General features: G+C 57.6%; 1 protein-coding gene across 7 annotated transcripts in view; it reads right to left on the bottom strand.

Annotated features, from left to right (window-relative positions):
* The window catches only part of RBFOX3 (RNA binding fox-1 homolog 3), a 134,120-nt gene that overhangs the window by 82,167 nt on the left and 25,992 nt on the right, over window positions 1-25,961 (bottom strand). For 3 of the 7 annotated variants that reach the window (XM_066200902.1, XM_066200904.1, XM_066200910.1), the window contains exon 1: window positions 20,962-21,097. The exons of 1 other annotated variant lie outside the window; for it this stretch is intronic. The gene's annotated coding sequence lies outside the window, so the exon portion shown is untranslated. Of the gene's footprint in view, window positions 1-20,961; window positions 21,102-25,961 lie in introns of those variants that run through there. 3 more of the 7 variants (XM_066200909.1, XM_066200907.1, XM_066200908.1) reach the window with 3 other exon arrangements.

Raw genomic sequence — 25,961 nt, 5'->3', positions numbered from 1 at the left:
TCGGCAGCCCCGGCCACAGCGGGCAGCTTCCTGCTCATTTCCTCACGGCCTGCGGCCCCTGCCAGCGCTCAGCACCGCGGCATCCCTGCCCCGGCTCTGCCAGCTCCCTCCGGCCCAGCCGAGCTCCCTTGCCAGTGCAAAGCCTCACGCTGAGGATGGGAACCAGCGCTGGGGATCCCCTTGTGCCACACATCAGTGAGGGGAACCAGAGAGGGGCAGTGACGGCCAGGAGGAGTTCCTCAGCGGCAGCGCTGCACCCACAGATTTGGGGCTTTGCATCTCCTGCCCCTGCCCGGCGCAGCCGGTGTCAGGCGCCGATCAGCATCCTCCTCCTCCTCCTCGTCGTCCTCCTCGGCGCAGCCGCGTGGGTGTCTTTGCCGCAAGGCTCCCTCGCCAGGGAAGCGCCGTGCTATTTTAATCCGGCATCTCCCACCATCCCAGCGAGGTTGGCTGCGAGTGCAGTCCCAGGAGAGTTCTGCCCCGCGCCCCCGCGCCCTGCACCTACTCAGGATGGAGGAACAGCCCGAGGCTGTGTTGGAGGAGCCCGGGAGGTGAGAGTGGGCTGGTGGGCACTGAAACCCAGGGAGGAAGCTGCTTTTACCCTGGAAAAGAATTCACGGTGATAAAGGCGAGCGCAGGAAGAGGACATGGGAATTCCCAGCTCATTAAAGCGCTGGCATCTGTCAGCCCATGGTAACAGCAGCTCCTCTTCTCCTCATCCATTAAAGTTCTTGTCCTCCCCCTGCCCAGGGGACTTGTGCTCAGCTCTGCAGTCGCCCCACCACTGTCTCACGGCTGTGCCACCAGCGTGTACCAGTGCAGAGCACAGGGATGCTGGGTGCCCACAGGGACGCCGGGCACCTGCAGGGTGGGTGCTGGGTGCCCGCACGGTGCTCGTGGCCGCAGCTGTGCTGGAGGGCACGGGCGGCAGGCGAGCGGGAGCGCTCTCAGCCCCTGGACTCGCTCGCTGGCTGCGGTGGCTAAAGGCGAGCTGATTAAAGCAATTAGGATTTTAAATAGTAACACCAGAGTGGCTCATCAGCACTGAAGAGGCAGTCAACTGACAGGCTGAGAAGCCTATTTAGGGAGCTCGTTTGGCTGAGGATCCTCAGCGAGGCCCCAGGGCTCCCTCGGAGAGAGGGTGCCGGCACAGGGGTGCCCCAGGCACCCCACAGCCCCCCCAGTGCCCGCCGGGGGACACAGAGCAGCCTTGTCAGGAAGTGCCAAAAGGGACAGCCCTGTACACTCAGCCAGCTCTGTCCTCTGCCCTGTGGCCACAGGGACACCAAGGAGCACCTGGCACAGCAAAGGAGCACAAGAACTGCAACGGAGTGCCCACTGCCCACTCCTTCCTTTCCTCAAGATTGTTTATTTTCTGTAATAAAAGCTCCGGGAAGGGAATGTGGAAGGAATTTCGCAGTGTTTCTCAGGAGGCACTGCTGTGCAGCAGCAGCCCCAAAGCAACAGATAAAGGGCCTCTTGCAACAGCTAAAGCTCCACACAGACATTTTGTGTGCTTGGACTCAAGGGCCGAGATGCTGGAGATTTAAGGCAGCCTGGTGGGAAATCCATCTGGTTTGGTGTATGCAGATCTCCAATCACGAAGGAGTCTGGACTCACATACAGATGCAAGAGCAGCATAAACAGCCTGGAAACGCTCTGTACCCTTCCCTGCTGCTCATTCTCTACACCTGTGTTTGGCCCTGGCTGTGCTGGCTGACGCTGGGGTGCCCACAGGATGTGACCCCCAGGGACAACGGGGAGACAGCTGCAAGGAGCTTCCCAGTCCTGTCTCCATGGGCCCTGTGGCACAGGACTGGGCTGCTGCTTCCACACCTCCCATCCTCACTCCTGCAGCTGCATTCCAGTGGGATGGTGAGTGGGGACGGTTTGACATCCCCAGGCTGGATGTCCTCACTCTCAGATGGGGGAAAAAAGAAAAGGGTAGGAAGGGGGGGAATGAAGGGCAGGGGCAGAGAGGGGACAGGAGGACAGGAATGGGAGGGGAGGGCAGGAGCTGCAGCCCAAGCACAAACCACTTGCCGACTTTCTTGCGAGCTCCGAGATGCCGTGGGAAGGAACTGGCACAGGCGCATTACGTTTATTTATAGGCATTTCTGTGGCACTCGATTAAATGCTGTGGTGGAGATATTGCAGTGTGAAGAGTATTTAGAGCCGTTTAACACCTCTTAGTCGGCAAAAGCCCATCTTAATTCCTGCAGGGAATTGGGAAAGTGCACACAGCAAGGGCAAGAGCAAGGAAGATGCCCTCTCAGCCCTCGTTCCACCTGGGAAAGAGACCTTGTGATCCTTGATGCACTTGTGGCAGTGCATCCATGAGCCCCACGTGATGCTTCACTGCCTCCAGGTCAGCAGCCCAGGGACCAGTGTTCCGCAGCAGGACACACATCCAGACCCTGCCCCTCTCCCACAGAGCTGCCTCTCCACAGTCGCTGCAGGGTGCTCATGGCACGGTGCTGGTGGCACAATTGCACAGGGTCCTGGCCAGCCCTGGCACCCATAGGCCCTGCCTGTGCCAGCCCCAGCATCCCCAAGTCCTGCTGAAGGACAGGCCATGCCCAAGGGAGGGCACAGGAAGTCCTGATGCTCAGGAGAAGTTCACTGCCAGCCTTCCCCGGGTATCTCCAACTGCTCTGCAGAACCTCCCTGTGCCTTATCAGGATGGCAAAGGGCTGAGCTGGTAAATCTCCAGATCTCAGGGAAGCCGTCAGGTGAGAGAGTTCAAAGGAAAGGCTGCCAAGTGCACATCAAGGTGAGCTCTAATTGCACCGCTGCAAATTCACTGCTGGCCCTTTCGCCCTTGCATGGTTCCGTCCCCTGCTCCCCTCTGCTGAGAGCTTGGCCTGCCCATCCCCCTGACAGGGGACAAACCATGGGAGCACCCAGGGTGCTGGAGCTGTGTGGCCACACCGCTGCTGGCCCGTGGCAGATGGGCAATGGGCTGAAACACAGGGAGATCACACAGTCCTGGGTGATGCCACTGAAGCACCCCAGCTCCTGGACCAGCACATTCCCACTGGCTCTCCCAAGCCATTGCCCCAGCACCCTGAACCCAGCAGTGCAGGTTTTGGTTCAGCTGAGCGTGTCCCAGTGCCTGGACAGGAGATGCCCTGTGCACTGCCAGGTGACAGACCCTCAGATCCCACCCCTGGGGTGCCAGGGGCTGGCCAGAGCAGGTGGGTGTGGGGTGCCAGGGCTCACCCCACCAGCTGCTCCCGTGCACCAGGGCCCGTGTCGCTTGCAAATGGATGCAATTAAGTTGATACTGCAGCAGCCCATAATTGCTGTTTCCTCAGCTTGGCAACACGACCCCGGAAGCCCCCATTATACTAATCACTGTCACACGAACACAATCGCAGAACACATAAAAACCTGGTGTGCTTCGTGCTGAAATATAACCCTGCCGAAGGCTGAGCCGTGCCATAAATCTGCTCAGCACTTAACACTGCCGGCTAAATGGCCCCGCTTAATTATAGCTCCATAAACAGGACTTTATAGCAGTATCAATACCGCCGAAAATCAATCCTGCTGATGGACAAAGGGATGGACTCGTTTCCTGCTGCCCCGGGGCTGGGCCATCACTGCTCCCCGTGATCCCAGCTAAGGGGAATCTCCCCTCCTGTGCCCATCTCAGATCCCAGCGCAGGGAATCTCCTCTCCCATGCCCATCTCGAACACACAGTGCCCGTGTCCCATTGGCCGTGGGTGCCGTCTGTCCTTGGTCTGGCACTACCACAGAGCCACAGCCAGGACATTAGCATGGCAACCCACACTGATCTCTGTCAATTATGCTTCAGTATTTGAGCTCTAACCAGCTTCAAATTGAATCAGGGCAAAATCATCAGTATAAAAAGTGCCCGCACCAGCCCTTCAATTCCAGCACTGGGAAAAAAAAAAGTTCTACATCTCATAATGGCCTTCTACCCCATAATGAACAGGAAAAATAAATTAGATTCCCAGCTAAGGGTATATTTATACAATTTCATTATGTGCCCATGAGCAAATCTGGTTTTCACCAAGATAAAAATGAGCTCTCAGCAATGCTCGTGCTAAATAAATGGAGTGATTTAACAGCTTAACAAGGAGTGCGACAGAGGGGCTGCGGAACTGTGGCAAAAATGGAAAATAAAAATAAAGAATATCAAAATGCTTGTGTTTCCTGCACTACACTGGCACTGCCGGGTCAGATCCACCCAGGAGGAAGGAGACAGCAGCGCTGGGAGTGTGGGAGCATTCCAGGCTGTGAACACTCGTATCCCACCCAAATGAAGCAGCTGGGAACAACTCCTGACTGCTTCAGCTTCTGGTGCTCATTGTCCAAGTGATCCTTGTGAGCCAAGAGCAAAGTCCCAGTCCCTCTCCTTGCTGGCAGCTGGTGGGTCCAGCTCACTCTCACACTGCCACAGCAGCCCAGGGATGCCAGGGCCAGAGAGTGCCAGCTGCCTGCAGGAGCAGGGAGGATTCTTGTGGCAGCTTTGGGGCTGGAAAGGGATATTTGCAGCCTGGAAGTCATCCCCAGACTCCGAAAGCATGGCTCCTCTCCCAGCGCTGCTGGGATATTCCCAATTCCTCCCTCCCTCCCAGTGGAAGGAACCTCCTGTTACCCAATTCCCATCTCCCTTCCCTTGCTCCACTTCCAGCCCTTCTGCTGCTGGGTGCTGCAGCACTTGTTCTCCCCCCGCCATGAATCTCTCTCATGCAGCCAGGAGGGACCTGGCCGGAGTTTGGAAGAGCTTCTCTCTCTTCCAAGGTTATCTGCTCCAAGGGAAGGCTCCTCCATCCCACCTTCTGCCACTCCTGAAAAGAGCATGTCAGCTCCCCCTGGGCCCCATCCCAGGCCACACATCCATCTGGGCTCAGCACCGTGTGCCTTCTCCAGCACAGTCAGGCTGATCCCAAACCCATAACCCACACTTGAATAGCTCATCCAGTTAATGGCAGAGCTGCCAGCAGGCAAATCTGTCCTCTCAGCATCAGCAGCAAAGCCAGAGTGAAGCAGTTGCCTTTTTTTTTTTCCTCCTCTCCTTTTTAAATCAATCGTGAGGCCACATGGTCCATCGGTGGGATCTGGAGACCAGAAGCCATCTCCAAGACAGAGCTGCTGGCTTGGCTGCCTATCACAGCTCTCCTGCCACAAGGTGACATTTCCCCCTCCATCCTCCCTACCCCAGGGAGCCGAGTGGATTAATAGTTCAGCGGGGCTTTGGAAATATGTGTGCCGGGAGTTATGAGCCTGATTCATAACAGGAGATCCCTCCCCTGCTACAGAGATTAATCACCGGTGCAAAAGCAAACACGGGTTGGGCTCACCCGTCCCCAAACAGCGGCACAGCTGGAGCGGAGCTGAGCCGAGCACACTGCCGGCTCCCTCCAGGGCTCTGCCACGTCTGCACCTCCAGCACTACGGAAAAATAAATGCATTGTGGAAAGGGTTGGTTCGGAGTGTCTGCGTGCTCCACGCAAATACGGCACCGGCCCTGAAGCCTGCCTGTGCTGCCTCCTCCTGGGAGGAATTACGGGGCAGCAGCACCAGCTCTGCTCCAGCCCGGAGGAGTTCAGTCCCCATGGACACAGGCTGGTTACAGTCCATTTATCCTTAAACACCTTGTTAAATGCAGCAAGAGCCCAAACCCTGCACCGGGGATCCCTCCCTCTCTCTTGGGGCAGCTCCCGAGCATCCCACCAGAGGTGCTCCTGCCTGCTGGGAAGCTGCAGCTGGAGAACACCCGAGCCCAGCACTGCCCACCCTGCCTGGCCCCAGGGGCACCCACCAGTGACCCTGACATGTTTCCAGAAGCTCTTGCCCTGGACTGAGCCAAGCTCTTCCCAGTCAAACCAGCCCTCCCAACATCGTGCCTGCCCGAGGACAGAATGGAAATCTCCGTTCCCAAGGGGACAAGGGCCATCCATCCCTGTGATGCTCTGGTCTGGCTGCTCTGGAATTCCTTCTTTCTGTCCCTCTAACATACATAACAACCAGATCATTTTTACCACACCATTTTCCCAGCCCCAAGCAGAGCCGTTTCCCAGGCTGCCAGAATCCTTTACAACCCCCAGAGGATCAGCAAATGATTTTTCTCTCTTCCCTTTGGTTTGGAGAGAAAAGGGATCTCGGCTCAATCACAATTAGAGTGAACTGCAGCTCGTAGGCAGAGAAAGCTGCAGCTCCACTGTGCTACAGGAATGATCTAATCAGGCACCGGGTCAGATCACCAAAAAATAAACCCCTGCAGAGATGATAATGGCTCATATCTGCCCTGAGCTGAGGCTGTGAGCACTGGGCCTGGGGAGGCACAGGGAGGCGGGTGATGGAGATCAAACAGCAGCACAGGGACCACAGCACGGTGCTGCAAAATCAGAGGTGAGGACCTCTGACTGTGCCTGGCCTTCCTCCTGGGAGGAGGAGGAGGAGGACTCTCACGTCGCCCTGCTGATGTTGGCAAACACCTTCCCAGCCAACAGCGTGGGTCTGTGCCAGCTCCCCGGGATGGAGGAGCATGGGCAGCCGCTGGAGGACACCCCATCTCTTTCCAGCTCCCAGCCCCAGAGGCCCCCATGCTCCAGAGTTCCCCAGGCAGGTCCAGGGGCTGAAGTGCCAGTGGAGGGGTCCCAGCAGCAGCACTGCCACCAGAAGGGAGAAAACCCCTTGCCTTTTCTGGTAACCTTTGCCCTGCCCTTCCCAGTTCCCCCTCTGTTGCCTAATCTGCTCCTCACCCTGAACCAGGGAGGCTGCAGGTTCAGTGGGGCTGGACACTACAGATTAGATTGCATCTGTCTGGGTATAAATAATTTACTGCTTGATGGTCAGAGTGAATTTAATTAGTTCTTGTTCTCCTGATAGAATCAGCCCACCGCTGCTAAAGCATTTCACTCCGAATTAGCCTGAGAAGCACTAACAAGGCAGCGCTAATTTTACACACACGACATCCCCCACAGTCTCTGAAAATACAGCTCCACAGAGCAGGGAGCAGTGCTGGCCCCATGGAGCTGGGAGAGGGGCAGCATGAGGAATGAATCCAGGTACAGCCTGGGCAAGGAGGGATGTGAGGAGGTGGTATGAATGGGCACCAGCACACAAACCCCATCCCTTCCCCTTTTGCTCTGCCCTCACTTCCAGTTCCCCAGGGATTTGGAGAAGGGGCAAGGGAGCTGGGAGCTTGTGGCTGGCAGAACTGATCCTGCTGCCTGTCAGGTCCCCTCCTGCCCAGGGAGGGGCTCCCTGCCAGCTGAGTGCCCACCTCACCCCCCTTCCTCCAGCTCCCGGGGTCATGCCAGGCCGCTGGCTGCTGGAATTGCTGCCACAGCCTTGGAGAAGCACCAGCACACGTCAGCGCCCCAGGGGACGCGTGCCCGCTCACCTGGAAGGGAGAGCAGAGGGGGGAACAGCGGGGGCAGCTGCAGGAGATGGGCACAGACCACTGGGGCACTGCTGGGTCTGGGCACCCCCCAGAGCCAACACAGGACTGGCACCCCACACTCAGCATCCTGTCCATGCCCAGGCTACACAACGACCTCGTCCAAGATGGAACCAGACTACGAGGGGCTCAGGCAGGATCCAAGGCATGGAAGGTGGCAGAAAGGCCCCTGCCCCACTGGCTGCATCACTGCAGACCGAGCACCACAGCCCCTGGCCCTTAAAACATGCTCTGTTCCCATGGGCACCCAGCCCTGCAGCATCACCACCCATTTTCCCTGTGCTCAGTCAGGAGCCTCTGGGTTCTCCTCTAAGGACAGAGCCTCTGTGCCCGCAGTGCTTTACTGCTCCTGCCTCCCTGCTCTGACCTCCCCTGTCTCAGCAGGATTTATGCTCCACATTAACATTCTGCCTGAGCTGCCTGTGCCACACCAAGCCCTGCTGATGACCCCAGATCCCTCTGAACAGGGTGAGGTGACACTCCCCCAGCCACCAACGCCTTTGCCGACACAAATCCAGGGTATTTTCACCCAAAAGTGAAATTCTGTGGATATGGGACAGCATGCAAAGGCTCCAACAGCAACGATGCTCTGGGTTGTACCAGAGAGAACCTGCTTGAGAGTGGGAACTGAGTGCTCCTGCCTAGAGCAGAGGCACCCCATCACAGGATGCCCCTCAGCAGCTTGGTGGCCACCATTCCTGCTGGCATGGCCACACTCCTGCTCATGGAACAAACCAGCTTGCTTCCCCCAGCTGACAGCAATGGCCCTGAGCTGCTGATCCTCACTCAGTAAATCACCTGCAAAGGTGAAGTGGCCACAGCCACTGGCAGCTGTCAGGAGTCCCGAGGGCAGAGGTCACCCCTCAATTCACCCCAGTTCACAGCTGCTGGGCCACTGGTGCCACAGACAGGGATCACCCCCAGGGCACAGCAGCATGGGGGGAGCAGTATCCCTCCTTCCCTCCCTCCATGAGCTCATCCCCTGCCCAAGTCACTCTCCCCCACCAGGAACAGCACATACGATCTCGCCCTCTCTCCTATTTACGCATAAGCCAGGCTGACAACTCCTCTTCATCACGGTGTCAGAGCCTTCCTCAACAGCCATGCATCTCAAGCAGGACAGCACCATAAATATTGCATAGGAGGTGTTTCTAATCTAGTTACAGGCTCAGCCTCTCACGCTCTTCCATCAGGAAGCCTTGGATTGAAATTGAAGTGTATTAGTATAATTTTATCAGGTTTTATTAAGCCTGGGGTCTCACATTTTTGATATATAGTTTTAATTAAATTTTAAGTCAAAGAATGCAGTTGTTCATATTTCATCTCACCGTGGCACCTCGGGAGGAGGCAGTTAATCAGCACGTACCAAAACATCCTTTCGCCCGTGATGAACGGGCAGAAACTTTGCAGCAGAGCCCAACTTCCTTCCATCTCTCACAGTCCAACTGAGCCCCTACCCAGCTCCAGCCAAACCCCCATTCCTGACCCCTCCTATGCCAGCATCCTGCAGGTAGGAGGAAGGGAAAAGCCTCCAGAGCAAGCAGGGAAGAGGGAAGGTGGCCTGGAGGCAGCTGGCATCAGGGGCTGCTCCTGGCTGGGCTCAGCAGCAGCAGCTGCCACTGGCAGCACGAGTGCAGGCAGGAACCCAGGAGCAGGTCCTGGCAGGGATAGAGCCAGGGGCCAGCTTCAGCGCCTGGAGGGACTTTCACCACCCCTCAGGGCAACCACAGGGCTCTGGGCTGAGCCATGAGCCAGGGACCCAGCCGGGATAGTTCCCTCCATCCTGGGAAAAGGAACACCAGCCCTCAGCTGTGGGGACTGCCCAAGCCTACAGTGAGGCCCCAAGGGTGCAGCAGCCCCTCAGGGATGGTACAGCCCCCACCAGCGGCCCTTTGGTGCCAGCAGCACCACCAGCATGGTGCCCTTCTTTCTGCTAAGACCAGTTTGGGGACACAAACGTCGAGGTCTGTGCCTTCTGCCAGCAAGAGCAGCAGATGCCACTGCAGCTGGCACTGCCGCTGCCCTCACCTCATGGCACCCTGCCCAGGGAGGGCTGTGACTCCCCAGGGACCTGAGGCCACAGTGGTGGCAGATTGCTCACAGGTCCTTGGGAAAGGCTGATTCATCCTGGCTGAAAGGAGCCGCAGCACAAGGCAGCGCGGAGGCAGCTCACCCACCCACCCACCCCCCAATGATACGTCTGGCTGTGACTGTGCCCTCCCCACGCACGGCTGGGGCAATACAACTGCATCACAGCCCCCATGGACCTTCCCCAGCTGGAGCCCAGCAAACCCTCTGCTGGCAGCTCCAGCTGGGCTGGGTCTCCAGAGACCTGACCTAGAGCATCACCACACCCCCAGCAGCTGAGCTTTGGGGACACAAACAACACACCTCCATATATGTGCCACCACTGCCTTAGCTGGGGCCAGAGACCTCAGAGGACTCCTGAGCATGGAAGCAGCTCAGTCCAGAAAGATCTCAAGTCCTGGAGCTTCCCTGGTGTGGAAAGAAGAAGAGCAGAGCACAGATCTCTCTCTCCCAGTTGAGGTGCTGAAAAAATCATCACCAAACTTGCCAAAATGAACTCTAGAACCATATTAAAAAAAAAAAAAAAGTCTCATCTTTCCCCCTTCAAGGTCCCCATCTGGAAGAGCAGCACAAGAAACCACCAAGCACAGCATTACAGGTGACAGGTACAGCCCTGCCAGTGACAGCCACATCACCATGGGCAGAGCTAGGTGCCCATGGACCATGGTGGTCCCAGGGGGGTAAGGGACCACAGAAGCTTTCACTGCTCCCCTGGGACCTGCTCCAGCATTCCACTGCCTGCCCAGATGACCAGGTCCTGTCCTGGGGAACAGCTGAGGCTCACAGCCAGTGTGACAGAACACGGCTACGGCGCCATTGCCGACAACAGCGCCGTCCCTGCAACGAGGAGGGAGGGAATCCCAGGATGAGCAGGAATGGTTCTGCTCATCAGCTGCAAGACTGATAGACTTGGGGGGTGGGGAGCATGTTTTGCATTTCCTTCCTTCTCCTTTGCAAAGAAACAGGGATTTGGGGTTGGATTTGAACTTCATCCAGAAGAAAATAATTTTGTTTGAAAAGGAAGCAGTTGGATTGCTTAACACACTCTGTCCCTACTCCCATTGAAACAGGATTTGAGGGACTGAGAGAGTTTCAGGCCAAGCAGCCCCATTCCTGCTGCATCACAGTGTGTGGGTTACCCAGGTCCTCAGCCTGATGGGAAGGAGCATCCTACCAGCACCTGGACAGCAGGAACGCCCCCACAGCCAGCACTCAGCTCTGGGATTGCACCAGCAAAGGCTTCCCACACACCGGGGCTGCAGGAATCACTTCCAGGGGGCTCCTACCCCCCACAAACCCACAGCTCAGCACAAGCAACACCCCAGCCCTGCGCCCACTACAGCAGCAGCACGGCCTCTGCATCCTGCCACCATGCTGCCAGGGGCTGTGGTGCCACCAGGGGCCTGTAGGTGCCTGTGCCGAGGCTTCAGATAAATCTTAGCTGGGCAGTGAGAGAGCAGGGCAGCACGAGCTGGCGAGCGAGCTGCGTGTCATTGCAACGCGTGTATTTATATCCCTCCCCGACGCAGCATCCCTTTGTAAAGGCACGGAGCATGTACAGGCAGGGCTGTCAGTTCAGCGGCGTGTTACAAGTGTTTGATATGGAGATTTTGGCAGTGGGAATGGATGTACCTCGCTGAGAGGTTTATGTAAAATGACAGCTTCTGGAAAATGAAGCACTCAGATATAAAAAAAAAAAAAAAAAAGAAGAAAAGAAAAGTACAAACAAAAGGGAGGGAGGGGAGGCCTTCGCTCAGTAAGGCCAAAGCAGATCTTTCCTCCCCACTGGCCTGGAGCAGCTCCCACCCCAGCTGGCAGCAGAGCACCGACCCCACCAGCTCGGCTTGGCGGGTTCAGCTCCGCACACGCGCTCCCCCAGCTCGGCCGCTGCCCCATTTCCATCCCATCCCTCCTCCTCTCCCCTGTTTACGGGCTTTGCCTTTCATCACTGCTGTGCGTAGGCGTGCGCGGGCGGCGGGAGGAGGATGCCTGGGAGCGCTGCTGTCAGCGGGCCGGGAATGCACCGCAACTCCTGCCACGGCAGCTTGGGACGAGGGACACAACACCAACAGAGCTGGGCATGGGCTGGGCCTCTCCCCGGGGCTGGGACTGCGGGATGCCAACACTTCCCGTGCCACAGCTGGGATGGAGGGATGCGGTGCCGATGGAGCCCGGTCCCTCCCGTCACCCCTGCTGCGCCAGGGGACGATGCTGAGGTGTACACCCATCTATGAGTCTGCACTGCCAGACGCTGCTGGTGGAAGCCCAGCTGAGGCCAGAGGCACTGCAAGGGGAATGGATGCGATCACACCCGCAGACAGACCCAGAGCCCAGTTTCCTGGGGAGTGTTTGCTCCCTCACTGACTCCCACCACTCACCTCGCCTCAGCCGACTCCAGCTGCAGGAGCGAGGGTGGGAGGGAGGCAGAGATAGGCCCCCCTAGCAGGGCCATCTCATCCAGGAAGGAACGTGGCAGCAGCACCCAGCGAGGCTGGAGTCTGTCTCATCCTTCCAAAGCTGCAGCCAGCTCCCTCCTTTGGCTTTACACCCTCCTCCAGCCCCTGCACGCGGTGGGATCCGTGCCACGGCCAAGGTGGAAGCAATTCCTGCTGCAGCTATAATGATCCATAAAGAAGCTGACTTGTTTCTTACCTCTCTGAAATGAAGGATGGTGATTACCCTCCATCCCAGTCCACAAAGCCTAATCCAAATTGATGGCCTCCCAGAGATTGCTTCTCTTGCCTCTCACCAATCCAACACCCAGCTCCCCTGCACACATCTACTCAGGAGAAAAACGTCAGCGTAATTCACGCAGGCTCTGGATGGAAAGGCCATTTATCCTGCAGGAAAGGCTCCTGGACAAGACATTACATTAATGGCACGTCAGGGAGAGATGGCAGTGCCAGCCTTGCTCCTTCAGGTCACAGGCAGCAGGGCAGGGATCTTCTCCAACCCCCTCAGGAAGGAACCCCTGTAAAAGACCCCTCTGCAAGGTGTGAAGGTGCTGAGGAGCAGCACAGAGCTGAGCACAGCTCTGGCTCACTAAAAATATCCTGGAGCAGGATTGACAACAAAAGCGACAGCTGAGCCACCAGCTCCCACCCCAGCAGCACAGCACAGCCAGCCAGGGAGCTGCCCTGTCTGCACCCCACACCTCAGTGGTACCTGGGGGAAAACACCCTCTGGTGTCCCATGGCAAGATCCTGGTACACAGGCGTTTGTCCCTCCGGCACAGCCGGTTCTGCAGGTGCCCCCGCAGCAGGGACCCGGCAGGACAGGCACTGAGGGAGCCTCAGCTGGGGGCCCCAGACACCAACCCCTGGAGATGGCAGCTCTGTCCCTGCAGCACCAGGCTCAGGCTGCACCACCTCTAAGGATGCACCTCACCAAGAGCCTCTGCTGACCTTGGACATCACTGGAGAGGAGCCCTGGGCCCCCCAGCTGCGCAATGAGGACTCCCACAGCCCGGCCTTGGGCCGCGAGCCGCCGGACACACGTGTCAGCCCTCCCCTGGCTGCTCCCATCTCCTCATTCTGCTGCACCGCAGGTGTGCGCGGCACTCAGAGCCAGCGCGGCCGCCGAGGCCCGCCAGGAGAGCCGGCTCTCTAATTACACCGATAACAGCAAATCATGACAACATACCACCGTGGGGACCAGCGGGGACCGCTGCAGCTCCCACTGCGGGGGCTCCGGGCCTTCCGACAGCTCTGTCGCTCCACACTCGCTCCCTGCAGCCATGGGGATGCAGCCGCGGAGAAAAAAAAAACCGGAGAAGGAGGGAGAGAGGGGAGTGGGGTCTCTTCACCTGCTGCCCACCACGGCCCTTCTCTCCGGCACAGCAGCACACTCGGCTGCTCCCTGGACACCGACGAGAGGTCCCATCCAATGAGACAGGCAGGAGGGAGAAGTGCCCTGGGCAGGTAAAGCCACGGCACCCTCTGCCCTGGGGGGCACCGGGAGCCCCTGTGAGCCCTCATCATCTGCAGGGGTGCCCTCGGCACACAGCATCCACAGCCAGCAACAGGACAGGGGGTCCACGAAGGCAGCACACCTCACCCCAGGGAGGAACACCCCATCCCGGCTCTCCCCACCGGCTCCGGCACTGACCCAGCACCCATCTCACCCCGAGGGAAATTTCTATGGTGAGCAGCTGGAAGAGGGCTGCGCTGAGCCGGGGGGAGCCCGGGCAGCCTGACTCACCGGCTGCCATCGCTCCCACCCCGCGGCAGGTGGGCGGCTGCGCCAGGAGGGGCTGAGCGGGGATGCAGCAGAGGGGGAGCTACCGGGAGGGTATCCCCGGAGAAGAAGGAAAACAAACCCAAACTCAAGCGGTATTCACGGAGCCAGAACAGCCACCAACGTGCCCAACCAGCAGGAGGATCCCGAGCAAAGCCATGAGGACCCAAGGGCTGCTCCAATCCCTCATCCTCCCCAAAATTCTTTTTGAACCAGATGTGCCCTCACAGTGCCAGACCTTGGTGCATGCATGCGCATGTGTTTTCATCCCAGTCTTTAAATGAGGTCTTCGCTGAGAATTTACAATTCCCTCATGGCCTCAATCTTGCAAAGATTGCTTTTTTAACACTGTTGGGCTTTAATTCTAATAAGCCTCCTCTTTATTACGGAACCAGGTCACATTGCCTTGACACTGCGAGAAAATCTTTCATCGGGAAGGAAAAGGGAGAAGGGAAAAGAGAAATAAAGGAAGGGGGGGCGGAGGAAGATGAAGGAGACAAACAAATAAAAGCTGCTCCCCTCAGCCTGGGGACTTTGTGACCCCGGCGAGGAGCCGGCGGGCAGGGGGAGCGGAGCCTCCCCGTGGCGCCGCTCGCACCCTGGACGCGCAGGATTATTTCTGGTGCGGCTTCACTTCCCACGCACCCTCCCACCCTGCACTGCTGAAAACGCCAAGAGGAGCAGGGGGGAAGCTTGACAAAACTTTGACAGAATGAGGACAGAGTCCAGCCCTGCCCGGACAGATGGCCACAACCGCCAGCCCAGCGCGAGGTCTCCGTTACCTGGCTGGTGCCACAGGGGCGGGAGGTGGCACAGCAGCAGCACCAGGCACTGCCAGCCCAGTGCCCCTGCCAGCAGAGATCACAGCCCTGCACCAGCAGCACAGCTTCACCTTGCCATACAACCACTGCTCAAGTGTTCACTGTCCCTTCTGGAGGCTCCAGCATCCCCCCAGCACTCAGAGCTGAGTGGGGGGTAGCTGCTGCCTCCCTGGTTCCCCAGCCCTGGGGGTTTGCCTGGCTCAAGGCACATAATCATGAACCACCTCTGTCAGTATCTTACCTCATAGCCATCATCACAGAAATGGGCTGATCTCGTACCCCACCGGACTCCTCTGTGCCCACATCTGTGACCTCCCAGTGCTGCATCAGGGGAAACTCATCTGGGACTCATCAAACCCCCTGCCTCCACTGGCTTCTGGACAGTGAGGCCCTGTCAGCCAAACCACAGTGAGATGGGAGTCAGGGCACTGGCCCCTGCTCCCAGCAGCCCCAGTGCTTCCCGTGCCCCATGGCAGCTTTGTGTCACACAATGGGAGCCTCCAGGTGCGTGACCGTGGCACATTCCATGTCACCAATGACACCAACAGAGCAGCCCCCTTCCCTGCCTGCTCCAGGAAAAAGCTCTTGGACAGCCCAGGCTGAGCTTTTCCACATCAAACAGCTCAAACAGGAGTCTTTTCCAGGGTGGGCAAAGGGACAAGGCTCCTCAAACCCAGGATGGTGGTGGGGGGAGGCCACGGCTGCTCCAAATGTAGATGTTTAATTCTCAACACTGGCAGCTGCACTCAAGGCAGGAGAGGCAGGGAAGCCATGCACAGGGGTAACCATGGCAACTTCACGGAAGTTAAATAAAAACTTCTTTAAAAAAAGCTAACGAGGTCCCTGAATCATGCTTTATCAGCTGTGTTGCTATAAAGATCGAGATCCAGCCAGCTCAGGATTCCTAATTACTCCTGCAATATACTGGAGAGAGCTTTATTTAAAAAAAAACCTGGCAATGCACGGAACAATTTCGGCCTCTCTCCACGCTGGGATTTGCATAGTCCGTGAAGCACCTTCCCAGATGGATCTGCTGGTGAGAGCCTTCCCAGGCAGCCCCCGCCTGCTCATGGCTTGGGGGGCTCTGGTGGCTGCACCCCAAGCCCTGTTCTTGTGGAGGGGACACAAGGAGAGCCACACCAGTGCTGCTGGCACATGATGCCATGCCAGCACGCTGCCTCCCACCACAGCAACTGCCCACAGGAGCATCCCATGCACCCGGCTGGGGCTGGATCCTGGTGGCTGCAGCAGGTGCCCTGGGCTGCCCATGGTCCACTCGGCACAGGGGAATGCTCTCCAGCATCATCCACCATCCCAGCGTGTCAAACACCTGCACACTGAGCCCTGCAGTCCTGATCCTGCCAGAGAGAGACTCAGGCACCAGGGCAGCGGCACCCTGACCTCGAGGATCACCATCCCAGGCCCAGAAAGCAGCCAAAGCAGTGCCCACCCCCAGCAACTCACATCCCCATGGCACAGAGCTGCCATCACTGCCCACAACTCAAAGCACAGATTCTGAAAGGTCCCTAAACCCACCTTCCTGCAAAACAGGGAAACCTTACTTGGGCAACCCCAGTAATCCCTGGAGAGTGAACAGACCCTCCCCTCGCGCAGACAGACTGTGCTGGAGCACACCCACAACCCAACAGCACACACCCATCAGTGGCCGGACCCCAGCAGTGCTTGGGGAAGTTCCATCAGAACCCCCCTTTCCATCAGTCAGGGCAGCAAAGGCTGCTGGAGGACCTGCCAGAGCCAAAGGTTTGTCAGCAGTGAGCAGGGACCTCCCAAACCCACAGACACAGGACAGCAGTGCCATGAGCCCCAGCTCTTCCCCTCCTGCCCCCACACAGTCTGAGCCCCAAAGAACCCAGAGCTCCCTGAGCCCAGCTGGGCACAATTCCCTAAACGATCACATTTAGTCAAAGGATGCCGGGTTTTCTGCTAAGGAGAGGGCTGCACCATGAGCAGCTTTAAAGGGTTATTTGAGTCTTTATTTTCACAGCTTATGGTAAGAGTGAGGGAATTGTAAGTATTATTTACTATATTTTTAAACGTATTTAATTTAAGCTGATTTTGAATGGAAATTAGAATCCAATTAAAATGTGGGGGGAAAGTCAGCGTTTTGAAGCAGATTATTAAGCAAAGCTACATTAAACACACTGGAAGCATAAACATTGGGGAAAAAGTTCTATATTTACAAGAGGATTTGTTCAGCCAAGGAAGTATCATCCGTGGCCCAGGAACTGAGGAACCTGTTATCAAGATCAAGATTTTATCAGCAGGTCTCAGATTCTCACATCTGTGTTTCACCCAGAGCTTGATTAAGAGTTTAGAAGCCTGGAAAACTCTCCCTTTTGCTCCAGCTCCTGCTTTAGAATTAATTGTTTATTGATCCAACAGGAGGAAAATATTCTCTCTTGCTGCAGAGGAGCTGCCAGGAGCTGAGCCTATTGTCAAAAGTTGTTTTATCACTTCCATAAATTCCAGCTGTGGTGACTTCCTTGGCTTCAATTGCCCTGTTTCTCCGGACACACTCACATGTCCCTCGGATAACTTTGGCAGATTACAGCTCCCAGGTCACTGCCCAGATTCTCACTTTCAGGAACCTCCAAATCCATCAGACTGCATGGAGGGAGCAGCAGTGGTTCCATTCAAAATCCACCAGTCCAGGTCCTCTTATATGTGTAAATCCCATTTTACCCCCACCTCCTGCCAGGGCAGTGCTGAGCAACAGAGGGGCACAGCAGCACAGGCAGGAGGGGGGAACCTGCTGGGGCTTGGAAATCCTCACCCCCATCCCCAACACAGCATCTCACACCTCCCACAGCAGCACCAGCCCAGATTCCAAAAGAATCTTTATTTTTTTTCTATCCCGGTAGAAAAGCATCCTTGAGGGGAAATGCAGGCAATCTGGCAGGGCCCATGGGAGCGTGCATTTCCTTCCACCTTTGGGAAAACCAACTGCAAAATACTGGGAGAAACCAGCTTTTCCCATCAAGGAAACCCTCTGGATCCCCTTCCTCCCACTCAGGATCCATCCTCTCAGCCCCCGAACCTCCCAGGTGACAAGGGTGGCAGGAGGAGGGGACACATCCACAGTGGATAATGGAACAGGAGAAGGGATCCTGTGCTCCTGTGCATGTTTCTACCCGCTAGAAATTCAATCTTGTCTGGTCGGGAAGAGACAGGGATGCCTGGAGCATCTGCGTGCGAGCGGAGCAAAGGGGAGAACTGCCTTCAGCCTGGTTTATTAGAGGTTCAAAACAACTGTAATCTCAGTAACTAACGAAACGACAGAGAAGACAATTTTGCTTCCTCATCTGGTATCCCAGCCCGTCAATTAATTGGCAGGAACATACATCCCAAAATACCTCAAACAATTCCAGCAGAAAGCACTGGAACAGCACCAACAGCAGCCGCTGCCTGCACAGCGAGAGGAGGGAGGAAGGAGAAGCTGCTGTCAGCAGCACCGAGCATCCCAGCCCAGCCAGGGATGGAGCATCCCGATGGAAGAGCTCTCAGCAGCTCCGTGGTGATGCCCAAGAAGCTCCAGGCTCCCAGCACTGCAACAGCCCCAGCTGCAGCTCCTTGACTGCAGCACCTCCAGCACAACCCCCTCCACCTTCCTCTGACTCAAACCTCCCCCCCAGCTCCCCTTTCTCTGCCATGGCCCTTGGAAAGGAGCAGATCTGCCATAAGGACTCATTATCCACTGAGCTCTCACCCTGTAAGGCTGTAAATTAAAAGAGAACTCAAATAAATTACGGAACTTCCCTCATGCCTTTTATTATCTCAATAACCTTCAGAGGGATTTATCCACTGTCAGCTGAGCAGCTGAGAGCTGTGCCGACAAACTAATTCAAGAAATGCACAGCTGAAAACCTTTACACACCAAAGGAGCAATTTGGCCCCAGTTTCTGGAGGGGACCCTCACCACTCCCAGTGCCTGAAGCCAGCTGGCTCAAGCCCCACTAACACAATCCCCTCCAGCTGGGGAGATTCCCCTCAGCCATGGTGGCAAAAGAACTCAACTGTCCCATCGTGGGTGGCAAAGAGGAATCCTGCTGTGCAAGGCAGAGTGGTAAAGCAGCAGCAGCTGCGTGGAGGGACAGGCTCTGCCACCAGCACAGGCTGCCCAGCCATCCCAGTGCCTGGGATGTCATCCTGGTAATTCAGGACGACATGTTCTGGTGACGGGAGATGGAAAAACTGAAACTGGGAAAGAGAAAAATCCCAGCCCTTATCACTGAGGGGCCGCGTGAGCATGGAGTGTACGGAGTGCGCACCACTGGCCAAGTCTAGGGAGGAAGGCTGGAAGAGGAGGTTTTCCAAAGGGGGCATCAGAGAGAGCAAGGGTTGATATCCTAAAACGTCCTAAAACCTCCCCGGCTGCTAGGGAGCAGCAGGAAAGGACAGGAGAGGCACTGCCACAGCCCTGTCACCAAGCACAGGGTGCCCAGGAGAGACGCCAGCCTTGCACCAAGAGGGCTCCCAGGGAGGGATCTGTCAACAACAGCCCCTTCAGCACCTCAGTCCTGCAGTGCCTGTCCCCACACAGAGCCCAAACCATCAGCGAGGAGGAGCCTGGCCTGCCACAGCCAGGCTGGGGCTTCCCAGCCCCTCTGCCCCCAGAAGCAACTCGCAGAGGTTCACGTGCTGCTGCGGCCACTCGGTTGCGTGCCCTATGCCAGGGCTCTCTGCAGTGCCAAACAATCACACAGACCACTCCAAAAGAGGTGGGGGAAATAAAAATTCTTCAGTATTTTCTGTGGAACAACAGAGGCTCGGCACCTGTCCCCGGAGCCAGGAATGAGCTACGACCAACAGCCAGGTCCAGGCAGCCCTGCCAGCCCCAGCTACTGCAAACCAGCCCTCCCCAAAAATTATCAACTCCAGACTCCTTCTCCATCTGTTATCCAGAAAAACAGCCTTAATTTCTTGCTTTGTGAGGATTTATCATGCCTCAACCGTTTTAGCCTGAAAACAGGAAGCTATTTGGGAAGCAGCATGCCTTCATCTCTGCACTGTACCCAGCATGGCCAGGCCTCTGGCTCTGGGTATGACCAGATTGCAAACAGCACCGGGCAGTGGCATGCACCTCCAAACTACTGAGAGCTGAACCACAAGCTCTGGACATCCCAGAGAATGATGGGCACATTAGATGGGAAAAAGAACAAGGCATTCCCCAATGGTGATCTATGCCCACACTGCGCTGTGCCCCCCAGGACACGACACGGCAGCCAAAGCTGCCCTGCCCCGGTGCCAGGCATCTCCGGAGGCAGTGAGTAAGTGCCAAACCTTCACCAAAAGCAGCTGAAAATAGCTGGGATTGTTAATGCCACGCTCACTGGAGTGAGAAGCCGAGAAATCCCTGCTCCCCCCATCCCTCCGCCTGCACACACGAGCGCTGCCAACGCCTTGCCAGGCTGCTCCCCGCGCATGGAGGGGTCTGTGCCCCCAGCCCCAGGCACACACTGCCCGTGCCTGGCCTGCCTCACACCGCGGCTGTTTACTCCAGATCTGCCCTGACGCCTTCGGAGGTGACGCTGCAAGCAATGCTGCGAGCGCTGAGCACGGTGCAGCTCCTGGCACGCACACCTCTGGGGACCAGGAAAACGGCTGGAGAACGGCACTGGGCATTTCCACACATCGCACATATAACCCAGATGACCCCCGAAGGGCCTTCGCCATCCACCCGCCCCTCCCGGCGCACAAGCCCTGCACATACCTGCACAGGGAGCCCATCTGGCAATGAAATTCCTGGAGACAGACAGGAATTCAGAAGAAGAAAAGCCCAGGGAAAGCTGCCTTGCTTCCCTGATTCTGCCCCACAGCTCACCCAGCCCAAGCGAGACCCCTCTTTCTCTTCCTTTATCCAGACTCCACCTCACCCAACTTTTTCCCATAAATTCCTACAGCCCACCTGGAGGCTGTGATGCCAAATAGCGTCAGGTTTCGGTTAGCAGCTGCCCCTAATTAAGGGGCATTACGAATCCTTAACACAAACTTAATGGGGCCAACTCGCACATCGCGCGTTGCCCCTCGACCGGGCCGGTTCAGCCACGAAACCTCACGGGCTCCAGCACCGCCGCCGCGGAGCCCGATCCCGGAGCGCAGCGGGGACCGCCCGGTGCCAGGGTGGACGCTGCCACCCCGGCCTCCCCCGCTCCGCCCGGAGCCGCCAGCCTTCCCCCGGGATGCGCTCCGGCAGCGCCGCCCCGGGGCTGCCGCCGTGACTCCCGGTGCGGCTCTCGGTGGACATCCCTCCCCAGAGCCGCCCCGGCGGAACTTCGCCGCCCCCGCCCGCCGCCCCCCCGCTCCCCTCCCCGGTGCCGCCGGGCGGGGGTGCGACGGTGCCGCCGCCCCCGGTAACTCACGCGCTCAGACGTCCCCGCCGCGGCGGCGCAGGGCGGCCGCGGGTCCCCGCCCGCCGAGCGGCATCTCCCGAGCAGCGGCGACCGGGGCAGCCCGGCGGCGGGTCGGGCTCTCCGGGCTTGGTCGGGCTCTCCGGGCTGCGCTCACCGGGGCCGCCTCGCACGCGGCTGCGCCCGCGCCACCGGAGCTACCGAGCGCGCGCGCCCGCCCCCGGCCCCGCCCCGCGGCTGCCGCCCCCCGCCCGGGGTCCCCTCCCTCCCTTCCTCCCTCTGCGGGGAGACCCGAGCGCGATGGGCGATCGGGACCCTCTGCTCCCCCCCGCACCGCGCTCGGCGGCCGCTCCGCACACGCTCCCACCGCTGCGCCAGGAGAAGAGCCGGGTTTTGTCCGTTTCTTCCCCAAAAACGAGCCTCCAGCAGCGGCCCCGGCACGGAGCGGGCTGCCCCGGGGGGTTCTCCCAATCCCTCCCCGTCCTCAGCAGCACTGGGCACTGCGGCCCCGCGCGTGGTGAGGAGCAAAGACCGCTGGACAACCCGGATCAGAGACACTGATTCCATCGCTGTGCGTCCATCTGGACACCGGGTGGGATGCCCGGGCTCCGAGTGGGATGCCCAGGCTCACGTCAGCCCCTGGCAGGACGGCAGCGGGAGCGGGGAAGGGGATTTCCAATCCTCACTGCAAATCCTGGGAAACGCAAGGCAGTGCCGGGAGCCCACAGGATGCGGGTTTGTAGCATCCCCCAGACTCACTAAAGCTCCATGCGTGTCTCAGCCCCTTACCCTTTCTTCCCTTTCAATCACATCAAAGGATCTCTGGGCAGTGATCCGGGCATTCCCACCGCCGCTGGAAGCTTCCTGGGGTGTTATGCAAGAGCAGACCTCTGGCATTCGCGGCTCTCTCCTTCTCCGGCTGCTCATCTCCTCCCCTGGGGAGCCAGCGGAGCGGCGCAGACCTGCGCTATCGGATTGAGCAGACCCCGGCTGTCAGCGCTGCTGCTCTGCCCTTCCCTGGGCTCGCTGCCGGGAGGTTCCACCTCGGAAAGAGCCGACAGCAGCGGCGGCAGCGGGTCCCTCACAGTGGGCAGCCAAGCCCCCCAAACCCCGCCGGCCTAGGGGCTGTCACAGTGACCGTGACCTGCTCCTGCTGGCGTTCCTGGATGGGGCTCAGCACCTTTCCCTGCCTTAAACGATTTATTTGTGGTTCCCAATACTTTGCACTGTGGTGATGCTCCCCAGGCTCTATTTCCTGAGAACTATCTGGAATACCTACAGCCTGCTTGAGCAGGAAGTTATCTCCTATCACTTCAGCACAGGGTCATCTCTGAGACTTCCTCAGGCTCCTGCAGAGTCCACCCGCAGCCCCCCAAACCCGGCACTGCTCCCCCTCCCCTCACACGGCTCCCCTTCCCTCCCGAGGGCTCTGAAGACCACCCTGGAGAAACCATCAGGGTTATGAGGAGCTACCACGTGAGTGAGGACCACGAACACATGGGCTGCGCCTCACCCATCCCCACATCTATTTTGTATGATCCACGGGTGTATTTTTAGCCCTCGGGGCCGCGGCGGCCCCGGAGCCGAGCGCAGCAGCCCTTGTTCTCCCGACAAAGGCAGCCAGGCCGGCTCTCAGCTCTGCCCCGCTGTGCCGCTTCCTCACGCTTCACTGAGGCTGAAGATGCTTCAGGCAGCAGATTTGGAGAACGAGGAGCTGGGAATGCGGGAGAGCTCAGCTCTGCAAAATCTTCCCTGCATCCCGAGCCTCCGAGCTGGGTCCCGGCTGACATCCCTTCCTGGAAACGCAAACTGGTTCCCACTTGGGAGGCGCAGCCCGGCGAGCGGGAGGGGCGCGGAGCGGCGGCGGTGCCGGTGCGGGATCGGGATGCCGGCATTGCTAAGCAACCCGCCGGAACAGGCCCGAGCCCCGGCACCGGCACCGGGACACCCGCGCGGGGAACCCGCCGGGGGAACCTGCCCGGCGATCTCCGGGAGGGCAAGTGGAGGAGTGTCCTCCCCAGCCGTGGGAGAGGAGGAGGAGGAACCGGCGGGGGATAATGGCTGAGGATGCACGGAGCGGCAGCGGAGGGAAGAGCAGCCGCTGGAAACAGCACAAGGCAACAAACCCCTGCAAGGATGTTTGCGAACCGCGGGAACAAGTATTACTCTGGGAAAAATATGTTTTCTCCTTTTTTCTTAGCCGATTTCACAGCCTATTTGCCATCAGGGCCTTCATTTGAAGGCAGTCAGTGTTGTTTAAATTACTGCTGCTGGGATTTTTTTATCCTTAAGGAAGACGAGGTTTTCCTCAGAACTATGGCTGGAGTACAGAGATGACAAGACCCACTGTGGCTCCATCTGGGTTTTTTCCTGAGCACAGCCGCTGGAATGTGGAGCCCCAATACCCCAGCTCCGGGGATCCCCTCAGTCCCCAGGGCTGAGCATCGTGCCCCAGTCAGGGCACTGCCAGGCAGCCAGTCCTGGAATCTCCTCCACAAGGCAACAGAGGCCACTCAGTACAAGGGAGAGACACGAGACCATGAGGCAACAGCCCCCACATCCTCCCCGATGGCTCTCAGGGACCCTCAACTTTGAGGTGCCCAAAGGATGTCCAGTCCCTCCTCACAACCCTGCCCAAAAAGGGGAAGTTTGCAGCATGTTCAGCTCTGACACAGCCCCAGCAGCTCAAGCCTGGGCCTGCCAAGAGCTTCACCTGCCAGTGCCTGTCCCACCAGAGGGCCGGAGGGCATGGTGCCAGCTGGACCTCTCCCCAGAGAGCTGCCAAAACACCAGGTACCTGCAGCACCCTTGGCCGCAGTGGAGAAGGTGGGATGACATGGCAAGACCTGAGGCTGTCTTTTTGGCAAGTGTCAGATGCTCTGACCCAAAAAAGCCAAAGCGGAACGTGCAATCCCAGCGAGGCACTGAACAGACACACTCAGACTGCAAAGCACCGTGGGAGGAGCGGGGAGAGCCATGCTGATGGGTTCTGCAATAATGCTTTTTTAAATATAATTTCCGATAGATTTTATAGCTAAGTTATGTAACATAATGAGCAAATCTACAATGCAATTGTCACTGCACATTAACAGCGAAATCCTGAGCCTCTATTACACTAACAAACTTATTAAATCAGTGAACATTGCACTGCATCAGTCAATTATTGAAACAATGCCAAGATTGGGAGAACAATCTGATATCCATTACAGGGAGCAGGAGCAGGGATGTGACCGGGGCTGCCCGCAGCGCTGCGTGCTTTAGAGCATTCCGCGTATTTATGGCATCAATGGACACTTCACCTGCCGGCATTCCACAGCTGCTCCCCTGCTCCAGGGAGGGAAGGAGCCCAAAGCCAGCCCTGTGCTTGGACCTCAGCTCCCTGCTCGGAGCAGGAGGGGTGGGATGGGGGAAGCACTGCTGGTCCCACTGCTGGGATTGCCCCAATGCCAAGCAATGGGAGCCGTAGCATCAGCCATACTCAGGGATAGAGAAATCCTCCTGCAAAGAGGCAAAGCCCTGGGAAAAGTGAGGGACACGTGGCAGTGGGTGCTGCCAAGCACTCAGACACTGCTCACCCCTCCCAGGCACTGCCTCGGGCCTCACGACTGCACTGATCCCCCAGCCAAAACCTCATCCCTGGCTGCCTACCCTGAGCCCCTTCCCAAAGCATCCCTGGAGCATCAAGGGAGCAGCAGGTGGGCATGGGATGGCCATCACCTCACTGCCCCTCTTCAGGGAGTTGGCACTGGCCGGAGCTGACAGGTCTGTGCCCACAGCAGAGCTCGGGCTGAGCTCATCCCTGGCTCCAGGACCACAGCCACCCACTGCCACACAGATTTCCAGGGCAGGGCACTGTTCCAGCACCAGGATGGGGCATGGGAAGGCTGGCGGGGTTTGGCCCTGTAGACCCCAGCTCTCACACCCCCTTCGACCCTGTGAAATCCCATCAACACCAATGTGACATCCTCAGGAGATTGTCAAATGTGAGAAAAGGTGAGCTTGGGGAAACCTGCGAAGATGTCCATGCAAACACCTTAGCAGAGTGTGCCTTGCACCTCGGTGAAGTGATTTGACACAGCACTAATTATGCAAATTAATCATCAGTAAATTAGATCCTTGGTTATTTATTTATTTTGCATTCTGCGCTGCAGCCCAGCAGGAGCAGCACCCAGAGAGAGGAGCAGCTCCATTCTGGCTGGGAAGGAATGTTTGGTAACATGTTGCATGATCTGGCTTCCCCACATTCCTTCTCACATGAAATTTGGAATTGATTTGCTGGTATCACACCGCTCCCAGCCCTCAATATGTCGTGGCAGCTAATGAACCGTGCCAGGGACACATTTATAACCCACTATTAGCTGCTTCCATTGCAAAGAGATTTTTTTCCCCCTCTTTGCTCTGATGTTCTAAAACTTGCAAAAACATACCAAACATCACATACACAGAAAAAAAAACCCCTAATCACCAGCAAAACCCAAATGGCCACAGCAAACATGTCAACTACTTGTGTGATTCTCACCTTCCCTCTCGGACCCAGCTCTCTGGCAGCTACAGAAAAGGCCCTGGACAATCAACCAAAATACCACTGATTTTCCCCAGGTTCTTTCCCAGCCCCTGCTCCCTCCAGGCTGAGCAGCTCCAGGCAGACCAGAGAGAAAGGGGCTTCCACACCCACTTCCCTCCTCCCTACAACAGCTGGAGCTGGGATCTTGCTCCAAAGAAGGAGCAGGGAGGTGATGCTGGGGACAGAACTGGAAAGGCCCAGGAAGGCAGTGGCATTCCCCTTCACCCCTCATCACGATGGCAGCGACAACTCTATCGGGGGAACAAGAGCTAATTAAATTTACTGGGATCATTGAGGAAGAAATTATTTAATATTCTGCATGAAATTTAATATCTGAAAGCATGAATGGCCCTGTTTCATCAGAGATCTGTTCCTTCCAAACATTCAATTCAACTTTTTGGAGGCAGCCGGGCCGCCGAGGGACCGGCAGGGACGGGGTAGGACGCTG

This window comes from Chamaea fasciata, unplaced genomic scaffold, assembly GCF_029207755.1.
Source record: "Chamaea fasciata isolate MVZ Bird 193981 ecotype frontalis unplaced genomic scaffold, bChaFas1.0.hap1 SCAF_19, whole genome shotgun sequence".
NCBI classification, from domain to species: Eukaryota; Metazoa; Chordata; class Aves; order Passeriformes; family Sylviidae; genus Chamaea; species Chamaea fasciata.
This window is presented reverse-complemented; position numbering and strand designations above follow the sequence as displayed.